This window comes from Mugil cephalus, chromosome 18 (assembly GCF_022458985.1).
Source record: "Mugil cephalus isolate CIBA_MC_2020 chromosome 18, CIBA_Mcephalus_1.1, whole genome shotgun sequence".
NCBI lineage: Eukaryota > Metazoa > Chordata > Actinopteri > Mugiliformes > Mugilidae > Mugil > Mugil cephalus.
This window is the reverse complement of record NC_061787.1, coordinates 20,382,089-20,390,349: the sequence shown is the minus strand read 5'-3', so window position 1 is coordinate 20,390,349 and position 8,261 is coordinate 20,382,089.

Genomic DNA, 8,261 nt, shown 5'->3' with positions numbered 1-8,261 from the left:
GACTGTATGTGGCCCCTGAGCTAAAATGAGTTTGACACCCATGGTGTAGTGTATATTAGTGGCAAATCCCAGAACACGTTTATTGTTTCAGAATGACAGAAGAACTTCCTTGGAGAGACTGTATTTACTACTGGAAGGGCAGCTAGCACTTGTTGGCTCTGTAAAATAGATGAATGGAATTTTATTTGTGGCGTTAACAGCATTCAGATCTTCAGCCGTTATATCAAGTATCAGTATTTCTCTGCCAGATTTGAGGTTCCTGTGTAAATTTATCGACGGGGCGCATGATTCCACATATTTCCTGGTGGAAAAGAAACATTGCCATTGACGTTCTAAAATAACCTAAATGTAGTACAGAGGTTAAATGAGAATCCCACAGCTCCTCAGCCCGCCACCTTCATAATATCTACCACTTATCCCTGAAATAATGCACTTTTCTCTGCATTGTCAGACGGCTAATTAGGCTAGCTGTGGTGTAATTACACATTACTCCAAACTTATAAAACTTTTTTGCAGATTGGAAACACTGAGCTGTCTACACGATAAGCCTGTATTTTCCTTCTGGCACTTTACCCGTTCTCCTTCCCTCTCTCTTTTCCACGTCTGGCTGTCTGGGGCTGTCTGCTCGTCTGCTGTACTCCACTCAGATCCCAGGAGACCATGTGCGTGTGTATGTGTTACTGGGACTGTGTGTTTTGCCATTTAACAGCCCGGCGATACTTAGGCGAGCCAGGAGGAGCACAAACAAGACACTGGGATGGCAAAATACACATATGGAATGATTCACTGAGCTGTCTACCGAGTCTGGCAAGCGTTTTCAGCAACAGGCATTCATGTGAGTGCACAGACGCCGAGTGGATGTGTCATCCAAATGAATTAAATGTGATGATTTAATGGCTGTTCTGTGCCGTGGGATCCTGCATCCAGGCTGCAGACGGTTAATGTGAAGTGGGTCACCATGACTCTGCCGGTGCCCCCCTCCCCCCCTTAGATATTTCATACATAATAATAAAAAAAAAAAAAGACACAGAAGACGAAAGCGATCAGTTGTGCAGACCTACTCGAGTGTCGTCCCTCTGCATAGTGTACTGATGTCATTTTTGGCATGATGTGTACATATCAAATTAGCCACTGTGCATGCCTGAAAGCACTTATCCACATGACTCATATACCAAACGCCAGGTCAAACAACTCACCCATGGGTGCCTCGCCTCCCTGCATTCACAAAGCATTTACATCTTATCTAATCCGGATAATGGATGGCATACTTGTGCATTCAAACTATGTGACGAGTCAAGGAGAGCAGCAGGCGAGTGCCCAGCTCCGCTTTATCACTTCTCTGAGGGTTACAAGTCTTGACCTGATGTGTCAGACAGGTTGTTCCTTGCAGCAAAAAAAAAAAAAAAGTTGATCACCTCAATTTCTGTCATTTAAATCGTTAAATGAGGAGTGGTTTATCTCCAAGCGGTCCGAAGGACATTGCAGGCTTCGAGAGCTGGAGACAGCTGAATGAGGAGGAGGACGAGTGGAGTCATTTACCAATTAGCATGAGAAGAGAATGGGCATATCGCTACCCCATTGGTTCCACTCCCACCCCAACGATTGCACCACTTTCAAACAAGAAGCTTAAACCAGATTAAGTGAAATCTTAACAAAGCAGAGAGAGAGGGAGAGAGAAGCATAGTGAGAAGCTTACGAGGTCCGCAGCCAGATGGCAGAAACAGCCTCACTGTTCTGCAGCCTTTGGCTTAATATCTGAGATCCACTGAAACAAGCAATTAACTGCAAGGATTGTGTGCATGTAAACGGTTTTCTCACTCTTCTTTTTTTTTCCCCTCTGACAGAGAGATGATGGAGGATTTGATGGTGGGAAACATCATCGCTCAGGGACAGTGTCAGAAATAAGGGACTCTAAAAGACTTGGAAACTGGATCAATTTTGTCATTGCATCATGCTCCGACTCCAAACAGCAAACGTTAAAAGAAAGGTCCGTGTTGGTCTCAGAGGATGAGTGGCATATCTAAAGCGGCTCTCAGCAGAGAAAAGAGTGTATTTAAGGAGACAAACAGGACAGAGATTTGACACCCTAATGCATCAAACTCTCAGTGAAACATGGGGGTAAGAGTGTCCGGGGCTGTTTTGCTGCTCGGGAGTTGGACACCTACGGCAAAGTGTCTCCACCTGGAATAAGCTGTTATATCAATCTGTGCTCTCTTCTCAGCTGCTGGACACCATTCCCCAAAACTTAAGTTTTACCTCAGAAGTGGCGATCAGCTGCAGCCACAGTGGATGCGTTGGTTTGTGCTAGCATGTGACCTGCAACTCCTGTGTTTTGGTTTGGTTTGTTTTGGTTTGAATTCCATATAAGCGTGTGATGGCGACGGCGGCTTTGAATTAATTCATGGGAGATAAAGTGGGGCGGTAGTTAGCAATGAGGCCTCGCAGCAAGAAGGTTCTGGGTTTAAATTCTGTGCGAATCCTGTGCGGCGGAGTGCATGTTCACCTTGTGTCTGTCTGGGTTCTCTCCAGCTTCCTCCCACCGTCCAAAGGCGTGCTCTTTAGGTTCATTACACACTGCAAGTGTGAGTGGTTGTCTGACTCTAGACTGACGACCTGTCCAAGGTGTACCTCGCCTCATGTCCAGTGACAGGCTCCAGCCCCCTCGCATCCCTCCAGAGGAAAAGCGGTTAGAGAAAATGAATGAAATAATTAATGAAGTGATTTCTGAGTCCAGCCAGAAAACATCTAAAAGCAATGGTGATTTAGGTTTGAGATTTAGTAGTAGTTTAGGGAGAGCAGTTACGACTCTAAAAACTGGGGGCAGCCTATCCACCTTCTACTGTATTGTATGCTCCAGTGCAGCGACTGTGGAAAAGTACCTTGTGCAACGTCACTTCAAAGACAATGAACCACTTGCTGTATGCAAACTGACAAACCATGTGATCTGTCCTCCATAAAGCTCTGAAAAGATTATCCGTGGGTCCCATATGCTGAAGATCAGCCTAAAAACAGCTTGTTCCTTTTGCTTGTTTGTTGATTTAGCCTGAAATCACCACCGCTACCAAGTTAGAATATAGGAGAAAATCTAGATTTTACACAAAGAGGGCATGGTTGAAATTATTGTACAACCATAATGGTTTTTATTAATAAAATACATGTTATTGAGGGGAAATTGCAAAACAAACAGTATAAATGTACAGCCCGGCCCACTAGGCTAAAAAAAGAACAAAGTCTGTACTACTGGTTATGCTCTGTTCATTTATACAGCTAATGCACATGATGGCTTAAAAGAAGAAATGATAAATAAAAGTGCAGAATAATGAAATTAAAAACAAACTGATACCTGGTTAGTCAGCGGGCAGCCTTGACATTATTTGAATCATTTATAAAAGACCTGAAAATGAAAAGCTTATTGATAAAATGCATATTTGAGGGCTCCATAAACTGCATTCAGTCATCTATTAGCTAAATCTAGTTCAACTCTTGGCAGGGAGTGCTTCACTTACTCAGGTAGGTAATATGAACAGGTAGAGGAACAACGTGCAGTTTCCAAAAGCAGCTCTTTTCTGCAAGATATATATGAACACAGTCGTCCGCTTGATTCCGGATAAAGGTGGATCAAAGTGAATCTCTACATCAACACGAGGCAGCTGTTCACACCGCTGGTTCAGAGGTGAGGGGGCTTTACATGATCCTCATGTGTTGAGAGTGGCCAGTGTGCCCTCTTCCCCACAGATCTTTTACCTTACAACAATAACCACAATCCACAGCCGGACCAAAACACTTTAAGAAAAAAAACACGGCCGGTGCCTCTGATCTCCTGAGCAGAAGCCTCTGGGTGGTGCGATGCCGCCGGAGGAGCTCAGACCTCATACAGCCAGGCCCTCTCCACATCTGTCCTGAGTTACGGTAGGCACTTTACTCCGTCAAGACCCAGCTGTTTAGGGATTCGCTTTGTTGGTGTTGAGCCGGTTTGATTACAGCTGTGTTTTCCCTCGCAGAGGCCCTTAGATCATATTTGAGAGGATTCTGTGCTGCCGTGTGTTTGTTATTGCCTTTTTTTTTTCTTCACAAATTTCTCTCTGCCGTTTCAGCGAGTTGCCGGCCAGCTGCTGTGAGTTCACCGCCCAGAAAAATAAAATCTTTTCCTGAGGAAGAAACTGAGCAGATTAGATTAACCGGCCTTGGTGATGATGTAGTGAATTCTCTCGTCATCACTGTATTCAAATTGTAATCTCGTCTTAGCGTGTGATTGGTGGCCAGTGAGTTTTGGTTTTGAATCTGAGACATTCAGCTGCAGACAAAAGACGACAGTGTTACGGAGGGGTAAACACGGAACACATGTTCATAGTCTTGGTCCAACAATACCCCAAATGTCTGCGATGTTTTCCTGCTGTTCAGTCCCGGTTTTATTCGAGGCGGCGGTGACGGCCTTGAGGAATGTAACAGAGAATCAGTTTTGTGTTTATGTTACACTGTGGTGCAATTGTTTGGGTGCAGGGCAGCTCCTGTGGTTCTGTCAGATACATTCAGCGGATGCAGTGACCACTGGATACTCTGGCGTTCCTAAAATAATCCTAATTATAGGTCTGCAGATGGATTCTGATGGGAAATGGACAATTTTGGTCCAGGAGGCCCACAAATGTGCAGTTATTATAGCCGAGCCAAGTTTAGCACATTCTTTCTGTATGAAAAAGTGTACAGCATTTCAAAATCAGCTAGATGGACTCAAGGCAGCAGAAAATATTTCTTTGGCATTCTCTTTGTGAGCGAGCCATCAAGGTGAAGTTAAATGAAATCTGTCTGGGAGTGATTTTATGACCTCCGCGGCTTCCAGCTGACCTGGCAAGCCTTCTGTTTTGTCGTCAAGAGGAAAGGCTAAATCATCACCAGTTATTTGTCAGAGGAAAACTCTGAGCAAATGCTGAGGCAAGAGAAAAGTGCCAGCTCCTGGATGACCGGTGGCCGTAAATTAGACTGATCACAGAGCGGATGGTGTTTGCCAGGTGGCACCGTTGCCCTGCGATGGTAATCTGTCTGGCCAATGCCAAGCTTTAAAAGGCGTCTGCGCTCGCTACATTGGGATTGCTACAATTACAGCCTTCCAAAGCCCATTACCTGCCCATCTATTTAAAGCCACTGTAGCAAGCCTCTTTGCACAGCCGCCTTTGATGTGAGCTTTACCCCAGCAGAGGTAACTTATACAATACCACACATACACTGATTGGACATAATGACGGCGACATGGAAACTTTTCAGACAAAGGCGTGCTTACAGATGAAGACACTGACTTCAGTGTTCTCCTGATTCTTTCTCCCTTTTTCCTGTTATTATTCTTTTTTAGCCACTGTTTTTTTTGTGTGTGTGTCTGTGTCAGGCTGGGGGTGGCTGCTGCCATCAAGGAGTGTCATTGCTATGGGGTCGGGGTGTCTGGTCTGGTCTAAGTGGATGGTACATGTTGAGTCACACCCACATGAATAGCAGGTCCAAAAATTTCCCAGCAGAACTTCAATGTTATTCACCTCTCCTGTTGGTGGTCATAATGTTGTGGCTGGTCAGTATATGTCTAGGGAGCAAGTTGCCGTTCTAGGTCCAAACTGGGTCCTGTTACAGATTTAAAATATTACTTTCATACTGCCAAAATTTTTGACTCAGTTTTTTAAAAACATGATTGCTGCGTGAAAACGATTCTTAATGGAAAGATGTTTAAACTCCTTGCTATGTCTATGTTTTATGACGGTAATGTTATTATATGCATCCGGCAAAATTGGTTGCACTTATAAATAAAGCAATAAATTAACAATTTTCATTTTCACCAAGAGGGAGACTTGAAGATTGTCATGTGCTGATATGAAACTCAAATCACAGCTCCACACCGTACTTTGTATTACACTTGTATAGTATTAAAACAACAAGTTCTTGTTTATTCGGAGAAAAATATTCCAGACTAGTTCTTTACCTGGAGTGTGACCAAGCTAACTGTTTACCTTGTTTCCACGCTTCGTGCTAAACTATGCTTACTTTATCCTGGCTGTAGCTTCATATTTAATCAATACCCTCATTTAACTGTTAGCGACAGAGTAAATTAGCCCTTTTCCTAAAAACTAATTCTTTGAATCTGTACAAATCAGGCGATATAAACAGGACTTGAGATGGGTTTTAAAGGACTGCAAACTCAAGTTTAGTTTTCGTGCATGCACAGTGTTTTAGCCACAGATGCAAAATTTCACAGGCTGATCTGCCCTGTAATAAATCTAGTCAGTGCCCTGTACGTAGTGCCACTCTTCAGATTAATGAATTCATGCTGGTTTTCTCTGCGGTTGTTGCTTCTGGGTGACTCGAGGAGCCGGGAGATATCCACATAGCCCCACCCCCCACCCCTCCTTCCCTGCTCCTAGAGAGTCAAGATGTTGAACTGGAGTTCTGGGGAATAGGGGACCCACAGCGGGGCAACGCTGCTCACCAAGCTCAGAATATACCCGACCTCAAAAACCACCACTGGCAAGCGGAGCGATGACATCAGCACTTCTGCACCACATTTCACTGCGCTGCACATGAGGCGCATGTGTACGGCACAATGGAAAACAGACGCGGCCCCAGAGTGTATGGGTGGAGAGCGCTCCATGAACACAGGGAGCAGCACGAGGGTTGACCTTCAGTGACACTGAGCAGATGCTAGTGAGTCAGAGGCCAAATTAAATGATATGCCTTTTCCAAACTACTGTAACACGAGCGGGTAACCATGCCTCATATCGCTTGTGTTGTTCCTGTCAAGTCCAACTCCCTTTTCCGCCTTGTCTTAACATGTCCTTGCAGCCAAGAATCTTCTGCTTCATTCTGTTGGACACAATTGTATACAAGGGAAATGGAGTAACTCTGCCTCCATGACTCTATTAAGTCATTATGGATGGTTTTTCTCCATATACCACTGACCACAGGACGTGTAAAGTCAACAACTGCAACAATGGATGGCTCTACAGGAAAGGAGATAATCATCGAGTAGGTGATTCAAAGTTAGGCTGACTTTCATCTAAACCGTTATTGTTGGGAACATGCTAACAGCTGTGATCAGACAAGTAGAACAGTACAAATAAGTCGGAGGATGTATTTTCAGGTCAACAGAAGCCCACCAGCCTGCCTTATTTTCAGGGGAATTGAGTTATATGCAACATCTGTGTCAATATTGTGCAGGTTTTTCGTCTCCTCTGTTCTTTTTAAGAGTCGGAGAGGGAGTTTTGGGTCTGGAGGCTCGGAGCCAGATGGGCTTAAGTAGTTTTGGCAAATCTTACAGCACAGCCAAAAACAAAAAGAGCTAAATGCTGAAAATAATTTTGTGTAGTAGAGGTGCTGTACGTACGATAGTCAAAAGCGAATTCAAGCAAGTTTATGGCAGAAAATTATCAATTTCAATTAATAAATTACTTGTTAGAACTTGGGACGCCCTACTTGGTATGGGTCCAGGCGTTAGGATATCAGTCTTCATTGAAGTTTGTTTTTTTATAGTTATTAATTTTAGGTCTGCCATAAATCAAAACTACGTCTTTGTAACATCAAAACATCGCCTACCTCTTTGTTAGCAGTTAGTTAGCATTCAAGCTGCCACAAATCTAAGAAGAGGAACCAAAGAAACATGGCCATCTCAACACAGAAAACGTGGAAACAGAGACCATGTAGCATTTTGGCTTGACGATTCACTGTCAATAGTCAAAATACAGTAGTTGGCAGTTTTCTGCAGATATATTAAAGTATCTACTATTATTAAAGTACGATGGGTTTGCATCAACAGAGAGAGAGTGGAGAGGGTCTTTGGTTTCTGATTCCTGGACACCTACATCTCAGAAGGTCTCTCATGGACACCAATGCTTTGGTCAAGGGGGCACCAAACAGTTTCTTCAGGACTCTATGGAACATTAACTTGTCCCAACAGCTGCTGGTGTCCTCCTACCACTGCCCCACCGAGACTGTCCTGACACAGGACATCCTGGTTTGGTCCAGGACCAGCAGACCAATTACTGCAAAGAGTCATAAAAACTGCTCAGACTTGCACCTACCTGCCCGGGATGACGTCTTCACCTCCCACTGCCTGTGAAAAGTTATCAATTCCCCAAAGGACCAGTATCACCCTTCATACCACCTGTTTGATCTGCTGCCTTCTGGAAAACTCTATCAAATCATCCAGACAGTTACCAGTTACCACAACACCTGTCTGAACACTGCGTAGAAAGCCCAGCATTCTAGATGGGATAGTCCTTTCGTTCATG